At 47.4% G+C, this 17,067-nt stretch overlaps 1 protein-coding gene across 1 annotated transcript in view; it reads left to right on the plus strand.

Moving 5' to 3' along the window:
- The first annotated feature begins 380 nt into the window (after positions 1-380).
- The window catches only part of LOC311118522 (E3 ubiquitin-protein ligase pellino homolog 1), an 82,460-nt gene continuing 65,773 nt past the window's right edge, over positions 381-17,067 (plus strand). The window contains exon 1 of the mRNA XM_084193318.1: positions 381-686. The gene's annotated coding sequence lies outside the window, so the exon portion shown is untranslated. The remainder of the gene's footprint in view (positions 687-17,067) is intronic.

Consider the following 17,067-nt stretch of genomic DNA (forward strand, 5'->3'; position numbering starts at 1 on the left):
CTAAAAGAAACTGTAAATTGCTCTGGATAAGAGTGTCAGCTAAAATGTAAAATAAGGGCAGTAAATTACACTAGGTTCACCTGAATGAGCCATATTATATTGCCCTTTTCTGCTGTCTTGTTCTTTGACGGACTGCGTGGTTTTACTCAATTTCATTACATTAGCTGTAGGCTACAACATGAATGAATAATATATAAACAATTTGCACTTCACATTCCAAAACAAGTACTTGCATGGTGGCTTCAAAGACAGGTTTAGATCCTCTGTGGTGGCTCGTTAGGTCGAGAGCTCAACTACGATATCCACAATCCCTTTCGCATCATACGCAGCAGGTTTTTTCTCCGATCAGAGTACGATACAACTCAAAGCGAGACGTCTCTGTTTATGTCCAACATATTACTCTGCTGTCGTGTCCGCACGGAGAGCGAAGCATTAAAAAAAAAAAAAAAAACCTTTTGGGGAATTTCACTTTGTACAGGAAGAAAGCCACCACGAAACGTTGTAGGATTGGCCATTCTGACTCGTTTTTGTCTCAAACGTTGAGAGATTTGTTGACAAATTGCCTTTGTTAGTTAGCAAGCGAGCTAGCCAAACGAAGTTGGGCTGAAGCGGCTGGTGGTAGATTGCTGTCACTGAGCGGTGAGGAGGAGAGAATCGACGGGAACAACCACACCATCGACTCCGCTGTAAGTAGAACTAGCTAAGGCTAGCCTTCCTCCCATTTACAGAAGATCGCTGACCATATTAGCTTGCCAATCAGTTGACAAACTCCTGTTTTCCTTTGTGAACCCGCTAGATAGCTAGCTAACGTTAATATGATTGCTTGCTAGCTGGTGGAGAGATGTACCAGGTAGCTAGTGATTCCTCTCAAAAACCTAGCTAACTAATAATGGTCATAATTTAGGCTATAACCCAATATTCTCTTAACGTTAGTCATAACTATTTATTTTTGGGTCATTGTAATATATTATAATAATATTTTATCCAAAGCTATTTAGTAACAAATGCATACATTTTTACGCATGGGTGGTCCCAGGAATCGAACGCACTATTCCGGCTTTGTCTACCAACTGAGCTACTAGCTAAAAAACTAGGTTTTGAATGCAAGTTGGAATGGGACGTCAGCCCCTTGTTCAAGCCTCTGGTCTGCTGGCTAGCCCTGTTTCTGCCTTTGTTGGTCCGGTCTGGCGATGACTTGGATCAGCCTTTTTGACATCCATGTCCTGTTGTCGTATCAATCGTTCGGTTCCACCTTTCCAATTATCTTATCTCTTATTTTATTGCGGATCAATAGCTCGAATGGTGATTTGACTTGCCAGTCAGCTATTGTTGTTTAGCTACAAACGTTGCCATCATTGCATTGCCAAAGGTCAACATGTTGTTTACAAACGGATTTTTGGCCAGAATATCTTTTGTTTGTGAACTTGAGATTATACACACACACACTATGTTTTACTATCCTTGTGGGTACCTACAATTGATTTCCATTCAAAATCCTATTTAACCTAACCTAACCTTAACCCCTAACTCCTAAATGTAACCATAACACTCAACCTAACCCCTAAGCTTAAAATAGCCTTTGTCCTTGTGGGGATGTGGGAAATGACCCCACAAGGGAGAATGTTCCTTGTTTTACTCTCCTTGTGGAGACTTCTGGGGATTTCCGGTACCCACAAGGACAGTAACACACACACACCCCTTTCCACTCCAGAGGGTCTGAGGGGGTCTGTCATCTATTGAATCTGTCTCTAAATCAGGTCTTCAGATAAAACCCAGCTTGTGGTCAGTCAGAGGATGACTGCCTGATGTAGGTATCAGCTTACATGTGCATCAGTTTTAGCTGTGTAAGACACACACACACACGCAGGCACTGTGCATGTCCGTTTCAGTCAGGAAACCGGAGTTAAATCCAGATGGGATCAGACAGACGGGAACGGAGAGGTCTGATGTCTTAATAGATGAAACGGCACCGTGTATCCGTAGGAACCCCTGCCTATCCAGCGTGTCCGTAGGAACCCCTGCCTATCCAGCGTGTCCGTAGGAACCCCTGTCTATCCAGCGTGTCCACAGGAACCCCTGTCTATCCAGCGTGTCCGTAGGAACCCCTGCCTATCCAGCGTGTCCGTAGGAACCCCTGTCTATCCAGCGTGTCCGTAGGAACCCCTGGCTATCCAGCGTGTCCACAGGAACCCCTGTCTATCCAGCGTGTCCTTAGGAACCCCTGTCTATCCAGCGTGTCCTTAGGAACCCCTGTCTATCCAGCGTGTCCTTAGGAACCCCTGTCTATCCAGCGTGTCCTTAGGAACCCCTGTCTATCCAGCGTGTCCGTAGGAACCCCTGTCTATCCAGCGTGTCCTTAGGAACCCCTGTCTATCCAGCGTGTCCTTAGGAACCCCTGTCTATCCAGCGTGTCCTTAGGAACCCCTGTCTATCCAGCGTGTCCGGAGGAATCCCTGTCTATCCAGCGTGTCCTTAGGAACCCCTGTCTATCCAGCGTGTCCTTAGGAACCCCTGTCTATCCAGCGTGTCCTTAGGAACCCCTGTCTATCCAGCGTGTCCTTAGGAACCCCTGTCTATCCAGCGTGTCCTTAGGAACCCCTGTCTATCCAGCGTGTCCTTAGGAACCCCTGTCTATCCAGCGTGTCCGCAGGAACCCCTGTCTATCCAGCGTGTCCGCAGGAACCCCTGTCTATCCAGCGTGTCCGCAGGAACCCCTGTCTATCCAGCGTGTCCGCAGGAACCCCTGTCTATCCAGCGTGTCCGCAGGAACCCCTGTCTATCCAGCGTGTCCGCAGGAACCCCTGTCTATCCAGCGTGTCCGCAGGAACCCCTGTCTATCCAGCGTGTCCGCAGGAACCCCTGTCTATCCAGCGTGTCCGCAGGAACCCCTGTCTATCCAGCGTGTCCACAGGAACCCCTGCCTATCCAGCGTGTCCGCAGGAACCCCTGTCTATCCAGCGTGTCCGCAGGAACCCCTGTCTATCCAGCGTGTCCGCAGGAACCCCTGTCTATCCAGCGTGTCCGCAGGAACCCCTGCCTATCCAGCGTGTAAGATATCCATCAATCCGGTTTTCAATTTGGGCATTCCTGTGTGTGTAAATGAGCTATTCTCGGGAGCTGTTGCGTCATGAGGCTTGGTACTGTGTGTTTATGTGCACACTGTGGGCCTGTGTGTTTGGCCTGTGTGTGTTTGGCCTGTGTGTGTTTGGCCTGTGTGTGTTTGGCCTGTGTGTGTTTGGCCTGTGTGTGTTTGGCCTGTGTGTGTTTGGCCTGTGTGCGTTTGGCCTGTGTGCGTTTGGCCTGTGTGCGTTTGGCCTGTGTGTGTTTGGCCTGTGTGTGTTTGGCCTGTGTGTGTTTGGCCTGTGTGTGTTTGGCCTGTGTGCGTTTGGCCTGTGTGTGTTTGGCCTGTGTGCGTTTAGTTTGTGTGTTTGGCCTGTGTGTGTGCACACTGTATGAGTCTGTACTCTGGACGGAATGCCTGGGTAGTTTTCCAGGTCGTAACTGTGGGTGTATGAGGCTTGGGACATCTGAGCAGCTTAGGCTAGGCTGTAGGCCACACTCTGCAGTGTGTGAAGCTTGGCACACTGCTCTCCACTTCAGCTTATTCACTCCATTCAGTGTGCTGGGCGTGCGTTTGTGCATGTGAGATGGAGGATTACGGGGGTTTGTCATGGAAAGTGGGTCAGACAGTGAGCATGTTTTTACTGCCGTTTCAGTTAGTGGGGTAAGAAAGACGAAGACCCGGTAAAACATCATCAGCAACTTCAAATCAGGACACTGTGGCAGTTTTCTTCTGCACCTGACTGGAGAAACATTTTAAACGGGAAAAAACCGAATAATAACCCCAAGTCTGTCTGTCTGTTGGTGTCCTGAAGCACCACCTCTAGTCTAGCAGCTCACAACATTACAAATGCTGCTCCGAGGGGATGTTTCCCCTGTGGTCCTCTGTAGCTCAATTGGTAGAGCACGGCGCTTGTAACGCCAGGGTAGTGGGTTCGATCCCCGGGACCACCCATACGTAAAAAATGTATGCACACATGACTGTATGTCGCTTTGGATAAAAGCGTCTGCTAAATGGCATATTATTTTTTATTATTACAAATCTAGGCTCAGCTTTCCCCCAATCCTAACTAAAACCATTAGGGAGTGGGGGGGAGGGGAGGGGAGGGGGGAGGGGGGGGGATGCAAAACTGACCCAAGATCAGCATTTAGGAGCAGCTCCACTCTACTCCAATAAGAGCCTTACTGAAATTAAGTAGTTTGTGTTGTAAACACAGCATTTATGATGTTGTCTTCGACTTTCACCATCAGATTTGGAAAGTGGAAAACAAAGAGCGGAGAGGTAGTAGTAGTTAGGGTTAGAGAGGAGTGCTGGTAGTAGTAGCTATGGTTAGAGAGGAGTGCTGGTAGTAGTAGCTAGGGTTAGAGAGGAGTGCTGGTAGTAGTAGTTAGGGTTAGAGAGGAGTGCTGGTAGTAGTAGTTAGGGTTAGAGAGGAGTGCTGGTAGTAGTAGTTAGGGTTAGAGAGGAGTGCTGGTAGTAGTAGTTAGGGTTAGAGAGGAGTGCTGGTAGTAGTAGCTAGGGTTAGAGAGGAGTGCTGGTAGTAGTAGCTAGGGTTAGAGAGGAGTGCTGGTAGTAGTAGCTAGGGTTAGAGAGGAGTGCTGGTAGTAGTAGTTAGGGTTAGAGAGGAGTGCTGGTAGTAGTAGCTAGGGTTAGAGAGGAGTGCTGGTAGTAGTAGCTAGGGTTAGAGAGGAGTGCTGGTAGTAGTAGCTAGGGTTAGAGAGGAGTGCTGGTAGTAGTAGCTAGGGTTAGAGAGGAGTGCTGGTAGTAGTAGTTAGGGTTAGAGAGGAGTGCTGGTAGTAGTAGCTAGGGTTAGAGAGGAGTGCTGGTAGTAGTAGCTAGGGTTAGAGAGGAGTGCTGGTAGTAGTAGCTAGGGTTAGAGAGGAGTGCTGGTAGTAGTAGCTAGGGTTAGAGAGGAGTGCTGGTAGTAGTAGCTAGGGTTAGAGAGGAGTGCTGGTAGTAGTAGTTAGGGTTAGAGAGGAGTGCTGGGAGTGCTGGTAGTAGTAGCTAGGGTTAGAGAGGAGTGCTGGTAGTAGTAGTTAGGGTTAGAGAGGAGTGCTGGTAGTAGTAGTTAGGGTTAGAGAGGAGTGCTGGTAGTAGTAGTTAGGGTTAGAGAGGAGTGCTGGTAGTAGTAGTTAGGGTTAGAGAGGAGTGCTGGTAGTAGTAGTTAGGGTTAGAGAGGAGTGCTGGTAGTAGTAGTTAGGGTTAGAGAGGAGTGCTGGTAGTAGTAGTTAGGGTTAGAGAGGAGTGCTGGTAGTTGTAGCTAGGGTTAGAGAGGAGTGCTGGTAGTAGTAGCTAGGGTTAGAGAGGAGTGCTGGTAGTAGTAGTTAGGGTTAGAGAGGAGTGCTGGTAGTAGTAGTTAGGGTTAGAGAGGAGTGCTGGTAGTTGTAGCTAGGGTTAGAGAGGAGTGCTGGTAGTAGTAGCTAGGGTTAGAGAGGAGTGCTGGTAGTAGTAGCTAGGGTTAGAGAGGAGTGTTGGTAGTAGTAGCTAGGGTTAGAGAGGAGTGCTGGTAGTAGTAGCTAGGGTTAGAGAGGAGTGCTGGTAGTAGTAGCTAGGGTTAGAGAGGAGTGTTGGTAGTAGTAGCTAGGGTTAGAGAGGAGTGCTGGTAGTAGTAGCTAGGGTTACAGAGGAGTGCTGGTAGTAGTAGTTAGGGTTAGAGAGGAGTGCTGGTAGTAGTAGTTAGGGTTAGAGAGGAGTGCTGGTAGTAGTAGCTAGGGTTAGAGAGGAGTGTTGGTAGTAGTAGCTAGGGTTAGAGAGGAGTGCTGGTAGTAGTAGCTAGGGTTAGAGAGGAGTGCTGGTAGTAGTAGTTAGGGTTAGAGAGGAGTGCTGGTAGTAGTAGCTAGGGTTAGAGAGGAGTGCTGGTAGTAGTAGTTAGGGTTAGAGAGGAGTGCTGGTAGTAGTAGCTAGGGTTAGAGAGGAGTGCTGGTAGTAGTAGTTAGGGTTAGAGAGGAGTGCTGGTAGTAGTAGTTAGGGTTAGAGAGGAGTGCTGGTAGTAGTAGTTAGGGTTAGAGAGGAGTGCTGGTAGTAGTAGCTAGGGTTAGAGAGGAGTGCTGGTAGTAGTAGCTAGGGTTAGAGAGGAGTGCTGGTAGTAGTAGCTAGGGTTAGAGAGGAGTGCTGGTAGTAGTAGCTAGGGTTAGAGAGGAGTGCTGGTAGTAGTAGTTAGGGTTAGAGAGGAGTGCTGGTAGTAGTAGTAGTTAGGGTTAGAGAGGAGTGCTGGTAGTAGTAGCTAGGGTTAGAGAGGAGTGCTGGTAGTAGTAGTTAGGGTTAGAGAGGAGTGCTGGTAGTAGTAGCTAGGGTTAGAGAGGAGTGCTGGTAGTAGTAGTTAGGGTTAGAGAGGAGTGCTGGTAGTAGTAGCTAGGGTTAGAGAGGAGTGCTGGTAGTAGTAGCTAGGGTTAGAGAGGAGTGCTGGTAGTAGTAGCTAGGGTTAGAGAGGAGTGCTGGTAGTAGTAGTTAGGGTTAGAGAGGAGTGCTGGTAGTAGTAGCTAGGGTTAGAGAGGAGTGCTGGTAGTAGTAGCTAGGGTTAGAGAGGAGTGCTGGTAGTAGTAGCTAGGGTTAGAGAGGAGTGCTGGTAGTAGTAGTTAGGGTTAGAGAGGAGTGCTGGTAGTAGTAGTTAGGGTTAGAGAGGAGTGCTGGTAGTAGTAGTTAGGGTTAGAGAGGAGTGCTGGTAGTAGTAGTTAGGGTTAGAGAGGAGTGCTGGTAGTAGTATCTCCTCCCAATATCCCCCAGTTTCTCCTCCCTCCCTCCCTCCTCCCCATATACCCCAGTTTCTCCTCCCTCCCTCCCTCCTCCCATATCCCCCAGTTTCTCCTCCCTCCCTCCCTCCCTCCCTCCCTCCCTCCCTCCCTCCCATATCCCCCAGTTTCTCCTCCCTCCCTCCCTCCTCCCCATATCCCCCAGTTTCTCCTCCCTCCCTCCCTCCCTCCCTCCCTCCCTCCCATATCCCCCAGTTTCTCCTCCCTCCCTCCCTCCTCCCCATATCCCCCAGTTTCTCCTCCCTCCCTCCCTCCTCCCAATATCCCCCAGTTTCTCCTCCCTCCTCCCCATATCCCCCAGTTTCTCCTCCCTCCTCCCCATATCCCCCAGTTTCTCCTCCCTCCCTCCCTCCTCCCCATATCCCCCAGTTTCTCCTCCCTCCCTCCCTCCTCCCAATATCCCCCAGTTTCTCCTCCCTCCTCCCCATATCCCCCAGTTTCTCCTCCCTCCCTCCCTCCCTCCCTCCCTCCCTCCCATATCCCCCAGTTTCTCCTCCCTCCCTCCCTCCTCCCCATATCCCCCAGTTTCTCCTCCCTCCCTCCCTCCCTCCCTCCCTCCCTCCCTCCCTCCCTCCCTCCCTCCCATATCCCCCAGTTTCTCCTCCCTCCCTCCCTCCTCCCCATATCCCCCAGTTTCTCCTCCCTCCCTCCCTCCTCCCAATATCCCCCAGTTTCTCCTCCCTCCTCCCCATATCCCCCAGTTTCTCCTCCCTCCCTCCCTCCCTCCCTCCCTCCCTCCCTCCCTCCCTCCCTCCCTCCTCCCAATATACCCCAGTTTCTCCTCCCTCCCTCCTCCCAATATCCCCCAGTTTCTCCTCCCTCCCTCCCTCCCTCCCTCCCTCCCTCCCTCCTCCCCATATACCCCAGTTTCTCCTCCCTCCCTCCCTCCTCCCCATATACCCCAGTTTCTCCTCCCTCCCTCCCTCCTCCCCATATCCCCCAGTTTCTCCTCCCTCCCTCCCTCCCTCCCTCCCTCCCTCCCTCCCTCCCATATCCCCCAGTTTCTCCTCCCTCCCTCCCTCCTCCCCATATACCCCAGTTTCTCCTCCCTCCCTCCTCCCCATATACCCCAGTTTCTCCTCCCTCCCTCCCTCCTCCCCATATACCCCAGTTTCTCCTCCCTCCCTCCCTCCTCCCCATATACCCCAGTTTCTCCTCCCTCCCTCCTCCCATATCCCCCAGTTTCTCCTCCCTCCCTCCCTCCTCCCCATATCCCCCAGTTTCTCCTCCCTCCCTCCCTCCTCCCATATCCCCCAGTTTCTCCTCCCTCCCTCCCTCCTCCTCATATACCCCAGTCTCTCCTCCCTCCCTCTCAGGGGCTGCTGCTGCCAGTACAGGTTGCGCTTTAGACACAGATCTAGGATCAGCTTTGGCAAGCCAGTCTGCCCCTATCAGGTCAGTAGTCTCTCCTCCCTCCCATCACTGCTGCTTGTTTCCTGCCCCCCCCCCGTTATCTTCCTGTGCAGAGTGAGTCAAGTGAGCCACACACACTTTCCCCACGCTGCTGCTCACTGGAATGGGTGGTTGGGAAGGTCACATAGTGTGTTCTCTACTGGCAGGAAGTAGTGTTCTCTACTGGCAGGAAGTAGTGTTCTCTACTGGCAGGAAGTAGTACCCAGACAGAGTGTGAGTGTGCTCATGTGACCGCCGTGTGGTTTTGAGGGCATGCGATGTGTGTGCTGTTTGTTGTCTGTCTGCTGTCGGTCTGTGTTCACCTCAGTGAATTATTGATGAGCCTGTAACTTGAACGCCTCCCCTCCTCTTCCTCTCCCAGTCTCTCCATCTGTCACCAGTAGCCTACATCCCAGTACTGCCTTCTGGAACTTTCTCTAGGCCCCGCTCTCCTCTCCCCTGGGTGTTATTGATGGGGATGACCTACCTAGTGACCATCATTTACTGTTAATGCGGCCACGCCTGCACACACACACACACACACACACACACAACCACACACACACACAACCACACACACACACACAACCACACACACACACAACCACAGGGTGGTCGTAGGGTGGGGTTGTATAATGGGTGCCAGATGGTCTTTGAGGATGGAAGGTGGGGGGTCTCTATAATGAACCTAATTCCATGAACCTTGTTATGCTATGGTTGGTGCCTTCACTGCCTTGTGTAGTTTTCCTGCGTTTCAGGCCCATCGCAGCATATGACAGGGCTGAGGGGATAGAAACGGTGCTTTGAATACGAGTGCAGGTAGGCTACAGACTACTCGTCCATCTCATGGAATAAAGGGTTGAAGATGAAATAAACCTCTGCCTTTGGAACCTACATTTGAGCAGTCCAAGGAAACATGTCCACTATTGGAAGTCTTTCTTCTGTTAGTCATATAGGCTATTGTTTTAAAAAGGGTTGCAAAATTCTGGGAACTTTCAATAAATTCTCTGGTTTTCCAGAAATCCTGATTGGAGGATTCCAGATTTCCTTCTTATTCCCTCCTGATTCTGGGAATCCACCAACCAGGATTTCTGGAAAACCAGGGAATTTTATTGAAAGTTCCTGGATTTTTGCAACCCTAGTTTTAAATATCTGGAGTGTGTTATAAATGTCTGAAAGGCCTTTGGGAACCAACCACTGCTGAAATCCACCCTCTGTTAAGTGTATTAGACCTTGTGATAATGTCTACTTCATTTGCCTCCCTCCACTGTGGTAAGTCGGTAACTGCTTGGCACTCAGCATTAAGGAGATAGATTGGGGGTAAGGCCCTGAGATTGGAAGGTTGGGAGTTCTGCTTGGCACTCAGCATTAAGGAGATAGATTGGGGGTAAGGCCCTACGATAGACTAGTGTCCTGTCCAGGGGGTGTACTGGTACATCACGCTGCCTCGCTACAGAAACAGGAGATAGGCTCCTGCTCCTATGAGCCGTTCCGGCTCGTACAAGCCAAGGCTCGTGCAACGCTACTTACTTACTTACTGTGGTCAGTCAGTCCATTCCTCCAATGGGCAAACGTCCAGTCATCCAGGACCTCAGCTGCCACAGATAACCCAGTTGTCGTGGGAATGGCACCGATTGGTCTCAGATTCTCTTGACAAGCGGGTCCCGTGTCCTTTCCAGCTGGGCCGTGGTTTATTTAACCAAGCTAATTTAATACTGAGGACGAGGAATTCAACCTGCTCAGAAAGATGATAGATAGATGGGGGTTATCTCAATCGCAAACAACAACCAGCAATACATTGGTAGAACATAGGTAGATATCAAAATGATAGCCAGAATCTTCCTCATTCTCTGATCTATCACAGAGACAGACACACAGACAGACGCAGACAGTGAGATTGATTGAAAGCCTGAGAAATGTTTGAAATTGTGAAAAGTTTTGGAATTGTGAAAGCGTCATTCAACTTTCATACGTTTACCTACATTCTGGAGACACTTTTTTTTAGGTCAGATGCTTGGCAATGGGTACAATTGAACAATTCTGATACATTTCCGTCAGACGAGTTGGTGTCTGTGTGGGAGAATTGGCTAAGTTGAGTTGGCCACATCTACTGATTTTTAGGTTAGTCTTGTTGAGATAAACATCTATTTTTCAAGAAAGACCAAGACAGCAGCATCAGCAGCATCAGTCCAAGGCAAACCGTCACATGACATCAACCAGAGGAAAATGACATCAATACAATAAGCAGCGTGTTCCCGTGTCTGGAGGCGAACTACGCCATCTAGACTAGCTCACAACAACGCATCTTATCCTTTGTACTCACTGGGGTGCCCACTGGTAGATTCCACTGTCTGTGTTGGTTAAAAGGGACAATTCACCACTTTTCCACTTCATATTTACTATGTCTAGATATGTTCAGCACCATACCAGTGTCTCTCCACTTGTGAAAACGGCAGCTTGTGTCTGCTACATAGGCCTACACGTAGGCTAGGCTATGTGAAAACAGTGAAAGCCTGGAATCAAAAAGATTATAACATTTGAAATGTATTGAGTGTTGTTCTAGTGAGGTTTGTACTCCAGTCTTCAGACAGTACAGCTGGTTTGTACTCCAGTCTTCTGACAGTACAGCTGGTTTGTACTCCAGTCTTCTGACAGTACAGCTGGTTTGTACTCCAGTCTTCTGACAGTACAGCTGGTTTGTACTCCAGTCTTCTGACAGTACAGCTGGTTTGTACTCCAGTCTTCAGACAGTACAGCTGGTTTGTACTCCAGTCTTCAGACAGTACAGCTGGTTTGTACTCCAGTCTTCTGACAGTACAGCTGGTTTGTACTCCAGTCTTCAGACAGTACAGCTGGTTTGTACTCCAGTCTTCTGACAGTACAGCTGGTTTGTACTCCAGTCTTCAGACAGTACAGCTGGTTTGTACTCCAGTCTTCAGACAGTACAGCTGGTTTGTACTCCAGTCTTCTGACAGTACAGCTGGTTTGTACTCCAGTCTTCAGACAGTACAGCTGGTTTGTACTCCAGTCTTCTGACAGTACAGCTGGTTTGTACTCCAGTCTTCTGACAGTACAGCTGGTTTGTACTCCAGTCTTCTGACAGTACAGCTGGTTTGTACTCCAGTCTTCTGACAGTACAGCTGGTTTGTACTCCAGTCTTCTGACAGTACAGCTGGTTTGTACTCCAGTCTTCTGACAGTACAGCTGGTTTGTACTCCAGTCTTCAGACAGTACAGCTGGTTTGTACTCCAGTCTTCTGACAGTACAGCTGGTTTGTACTCCAGTCTTCTGACAGTACAGCTGGTTTGTACTCCAGTCTTCAGACAGTACAGCTGGTTTGTACTCCAGTCTTCTGACAGTACAGCTGGTTTGTACTCCAGTCTTCTGACAGTACAGCTGGTTTGTACTCCAGTCTTCTGACAGTACAGCTGGTTTGTACTCCAGTCTTCTGACAGTTCAGCTGGTTTGTACTCCAGTCTTCAGACAGTACAGCTGGTTTGTACTCCAGTCTTCAGACAGTACAGCTGGTTTGTACTCCAGTCTTCTGACAGTACAGCTGGTTTGTACTCCAGTCTTCTGACAGTACAGCTGGTTTGTACTCCAGTCTTCTGACAGTACAGCTGGTTTGTACTCCAGTCTTCTGACAGTACAGCTGGTTTGTACTCCAGTCTGACAGTACAGCTGGTTTGTACTCCAGTCTTCAGACAGTACAGCTGGTTTGTACTCCAGTCTTCTGACAGTACAGCTGGTTTGTACTCCAGTCTTCTGACAGTACAGCTGGTTTGTACTCCAGTCTTCTGACAGTACAGCTGGTTTGTACTCCAGTCTTCAGACACTACAGCTGGTTTGTACTCCAGTCTTCAGACAGTACAGCCGGTTTGTACTCCAGTCTTCAGACACTACAGCTGGTTTGTACTCCAGTCTTCAGACAGTACAGCTGGTTTGTACTCCAGTCTTCAGACAGTACAGCTGGTTTGTGTGGGCGAGTGTTTGATCTGAGGCTAGCTAACTTCCTGTCTCATTAAAGGGCGCCCGTGTTCACTTTCTTCTTGTTTTTTGGATACTCGGGGGGGACACCAGACAGACACACACACACACACACACACACTCTCACCAAACTCTGGTACTTTAGATTTGTCTAAAAGGAGGCTGTGATGGGCGTAGTGCTGACAACAAGTGCAGGAACCTTACACATACACTGAGTGGACAAAACATTAGGAACTCTCTTTCCATGACATAGACTACTGAGACATGGATTGGGTATGTAAAGCCATTCAGAGGGTGAATGGGCAAGACAAAATATTTAAGTGCCTTTGAACGGGGTGTAGTAAAATGGCTCTTTGGCTAGCTTTTGCTACAGCCTATATCAATGAGCGTTAGCATTCTAGCTAACAACAGCTGCATCCAAAGTAGTTATTTTGCAAAGATCACAACCAAATATAATCTTAGCGACTGTTCAAGCAAGAATCAAAACATAATTGTAAGCGTATGAGAACCCCAAAAAAAGTGATTTTGTTTAGAAGTAATGAAAACGTAAACCTAGGCTATGTTGAATGGGTGCAGATTGCGATGGCTTTCTTACTGCCGTGCGCATCTGTGCGTGACGTCAGTGTGTTGTGGAAAAGGCTCTATAGCCTGTTGTCCATCGTCTTTTTAAATAGTGAGCCAACGTGTTTTCAGCACTTTTATTTCCCTGAATGATCTAAACTCATTTTCTCTCTTGTCTGAACTTGAACTTTTAAAAGTGAGATTTTAACTGGACAGTTACTTTAAGGTCAACAGATATCTAATCACCTGACCTTGATCGCATCATGGCATCCTGACATGCAGTCATTTCAGGTTTCTCAGTTTCACTCCCTCAGGTGGCTTCCCCTGGTTAGCTAACAGGCGGAAAGAAAAACGCTTTGAGCTCCCTCCCTATGTTCCCCAGCTGCACGCATGCACATACACACACACACACACAGAATACGCACGCTCACGAACAAATCAAACGCTCACAGGCAGTCCTCTCCAAAAACAGTACCTCACCCTATTTTCATCCCTCCCTCCCCCATCCTCTCGCCAGTCTTTTTATATTTTTGATCCCGAACATGAGCCTGTAGAGGAGTGTTTTAGAAAGGCTGACGAACATCTAGACCTCAACAACATGACACCTTTTGGCAACACACTTTTAGAAACCCAGACACATACACACTTCAATAATGGTAATGATGTTGATTGCCTTGATGCAGGCTTTAGGCGAGCTCTCCTTTATGACCAATAACTCACGCTGTATTCATTTCCCAGCACTGAAAGGATCATTCGCTAGTGGATTTCCCTGTGGATTTCTAGTAGGCTAGGCCTGTCTGTGGACGGCGCGAGGACAGTACAGTAAGAATGCTGTGTGGGTTGTGTTGAAGTGTTCCACAACATCCCAGCCCTTCACACACACAACCCTCAGCCCCTTGCTCGCCTTGGTCTCTCGACCATATACATATTTAGGATATAGAATGGACACAATATGCCTTCCCATGAATCCTCTGTTTTGTAGTAAAGATGAATCAATACAGAAATATAACTGACCCATTCAGTATAATACGCTTCAGTCGGTGTGGATTGTTGTTAGTTAATTATTTGAAACGGGGTCAGTCAAACTGATCCAGGAACAGCACTCGGAGACGCTTTCTGAATACAAGCCCTAATTGGACTAAACTAATGGACGACAACACTTAGGCTTCTTTCTGAATACAAGCCCTAATTGGACTAAACTAATGGACGACAACACTTAGGCTTCTTTCTGAATACAAGCCCTAATTGGACTAAACTAATGGACGACAACACTTAGGCTTCTTTCTGAATACAAGCCCTAATTGGACTAAACTAATGGACGACAACACTTAGGCTTCTTTCTGAATACAAGCCCTAATTGGACTAAACTAATGGACGACAACACTTAGGCTTCTTTCTGAATACAAGCCCTAATTGGACTAAACTAATGGACGACAACACTTAGGCTTCTTTCTGAATACAAGCCCTAATTGGAGTAAACTAATGGACGACAACACTTAGGCTTCTTTCTGAATACAAGCCCTAATTGGACTAAACTAATGGACGACAACACTTAGGCTTCTTTCTGAATACAAGCCCTAATTGGACTAAACTAATGGACGACAACACTTAGGCTTCTTTCTGAATACAAGCCCTAATTGGAGTAAACTAATGGACGACAACACTTAGGCTTCTTTCTGAATACAAGCCCTAATTGGACTAAACTAATGGACGACAACACTTAGGCTTCTTTCTGAATACAAGCCCTAATTGGAGGAAACTAATGGACGACAACACTTAGGCTTCTTTCTGAATACAAGCCCTAATTGGACTAAACTAATGGACGACAACACTTAGGCTTCTTTCTGAATACAAGCCCTAATTGGACTAAACTAATGGACGACAACACTTAGGCTTCTACTTCCAGCTTATACATACTGTATACATTTTACGGACACAGTATATTTTGCAATAGTTATCTTTTGTTTGTTTTTAGTCCCGTCCTCCAGCTCCACTCAAACCCCTCCCATCTGTCTCTGAACACCATCCAGTTTTGATTTCTATTTGCCTGTGATGTGATGTTTCACTAAAGTTCTGAACCTTTCTATTCTCATAGATTCTACATATTGTAAATTAAAGATAAACATGTTTGCTAAGAGTATGATGATATTATTGATCGATTGACTATTGACTTTTTAAATCACCCAGCAGTGCTATTTGCAGAGTTAGCTCCAGGTAAATGTTGTAATTCTTCAGCCATTCCTGAACCTGCTACCAAAAACAAGCTACATATGGACAGTACCAAAACAAATGATTGTCTCTTCGCAGCAAAATATGCAGAGCTGGGATGGTTGTACCCCCCATATATATAACATTATATTGGTTGCAATAATTTTGTATAATAATTTAAATTGGAAAACTTTTGAATCCAGCATCCGTTTTGTGTATCAGTTCATAAACCATGTCCCATGGAATCGTAACATCGAAAATCTCTTCCCAACTATTTTGTAATCTGTATGGCTCAGCTGTCCATTTTTTTTAGTCCTTAAATGAAACTGGTATACTTTTCTATTTATCACAATTCTTTTAGCCAATTTTGGTCTTTAATGCATGGCCGACAGACAAGTTCCATACTTGCTCCCCCGTCCGCTTGCCTCTTCCATTTTTGCGGTAATGCTGCAATTAGTTGGTTGTAATTTTGAGTAGAGCAGACATTTCCATATTGTTGTTAGCTGCATGTGTGACATAACTCCACCACTCCTATTTATGATATTTACAAAGATTTTAAAACTTTTTTCCCAAAATATTGTTTTTTTTAGAGTTTAACCATAATTTGTTGTAATATTTGTTCTGTCTTTTCTGGTGGATTAAATTAAATAACTGAAAGTGAGAGGTTGTAATCTGAATAAAGGGAAAAGGGCCATTCTTGAACATTGGGTGGGACATTCTTACTAATCTGCTAGAGAACCAGTTCAGATTTAAGTATAACTTTTGTATGACTGAAGCCTTTAGTGAGAGGTCTAATGCTTTTAATATTTAATCATTTCTGCCCTCCAAATTCGAATAGAATTGGTCTATATTTTTATTTTTTTCTGAATACTCACGCAAGCAATCAAATACTAACGTCTGTTCGGATATTCAAATATTTGAATAACCGTGCCCATCCCCAGTAGAGAGTAAGCAACCTAAGTAGAGGAGTGTTCTCACTGAAGGTTGAGAGTTGGCAATTTAGCTCATTGCCGTTAATCAAGGCTAAAGTGCAGACAGAGTTGATAACCCAGTCTCATTGACTATAATATATGCCATTTAGCAGAAGATTTTATCCAAAGTGACTTAGTCATGCATTTTTACGTATGGGTGGTCCCGGGAATCGAACCCACTATCCTGGCGTTACAAGCGCCAGGTTCTACCAACTGAGCTACAGAGGCCCACTGTTATTCATTTAACCGTCCAGCCAATTAGCCAGTCTGCAAACCATTCAGGCAGCCAGTCAGCTAACCAGCCAGCCAGTCCTCCAGCCAGTCGATGGATACTGACTTAGCTTAGCACTCTCTCTTAGTGCTGCTGGCTGGCTGGGTGACTGGGTGCCTGAATGGTTTGCAGACTGGCCAATTGGCTGGCTGGTTAAATGGCTGGTTGGTTGGTCGGCTGGCTGACTGGCTGGGAGGTTAGCTGGCTGGCTGGTTGAATAGCTGGCTGGTTAGCAGGCTGGCTGACTGGCTGGCTGCTTGGATATCCCAGGAGGCAGCTGGTGTTTGCCCAGGAAGCTGGCTGGGGCCACTGATGTGGTTCTCCTCCCTCCTCCCCCATGGAGGTCCTCCACCACACCCACACACCACGCCTGGTCTATGTCTGCCTCCTCGCCATCCCCCCTTCATCTGGAAAGACGCTGCCTCTCTCTCGCTCTCATATAAAATGACTTTTCTCTCTCATGAAAGGACTTTTCTTTCATATGAAAGGACTTTTCTCTCTCATGAAAGGACTTTTCTCCACTGAGCTGATAACCAAATCCTTAATTGAGATTCAGACACTTCGTAAAAGAGGGTGTTTGGACTCCTCTTGTCAGATTTCGGTGGGATCTTTGAGTTGTTTTATGGGGCATTTCCACCTGAGACTAAGGCTACCCCACACCAGTGTTTCGCCAGTGTTTATGTTGATGTGAGCTCTAGTGTTATTTTTTGGGAACTGTTCCATCAGGAGGGTGACACTAAAGACTTGGGGTGAGCAGAATCACAACCTTTGTGAGAAGGTGATAACTGTGGAAGGTGGTAAGCCATGTTCACAGTTAGCCATCTCCGGTGGAAATTCGCCATTAGTGTTTTCGTGGTTACAGTGTGG

The sequence above is a fragment of the Coregonus lavaretus genome, assembly GCF_964263955.1.
Source record: "Coregonus lavaretus genome assembly, contig: HAP1_SCAFFOLD_231, whole genome shotgun sequence".
In the NCBI taxonomy this organism is placed as follows: domain Eukaryota; kingdom Metazoa; phylum Chordata; class Actinopteri; order Salmoniformes; family Salmonidae; genus Coregonus; species Coregonus lavaretus.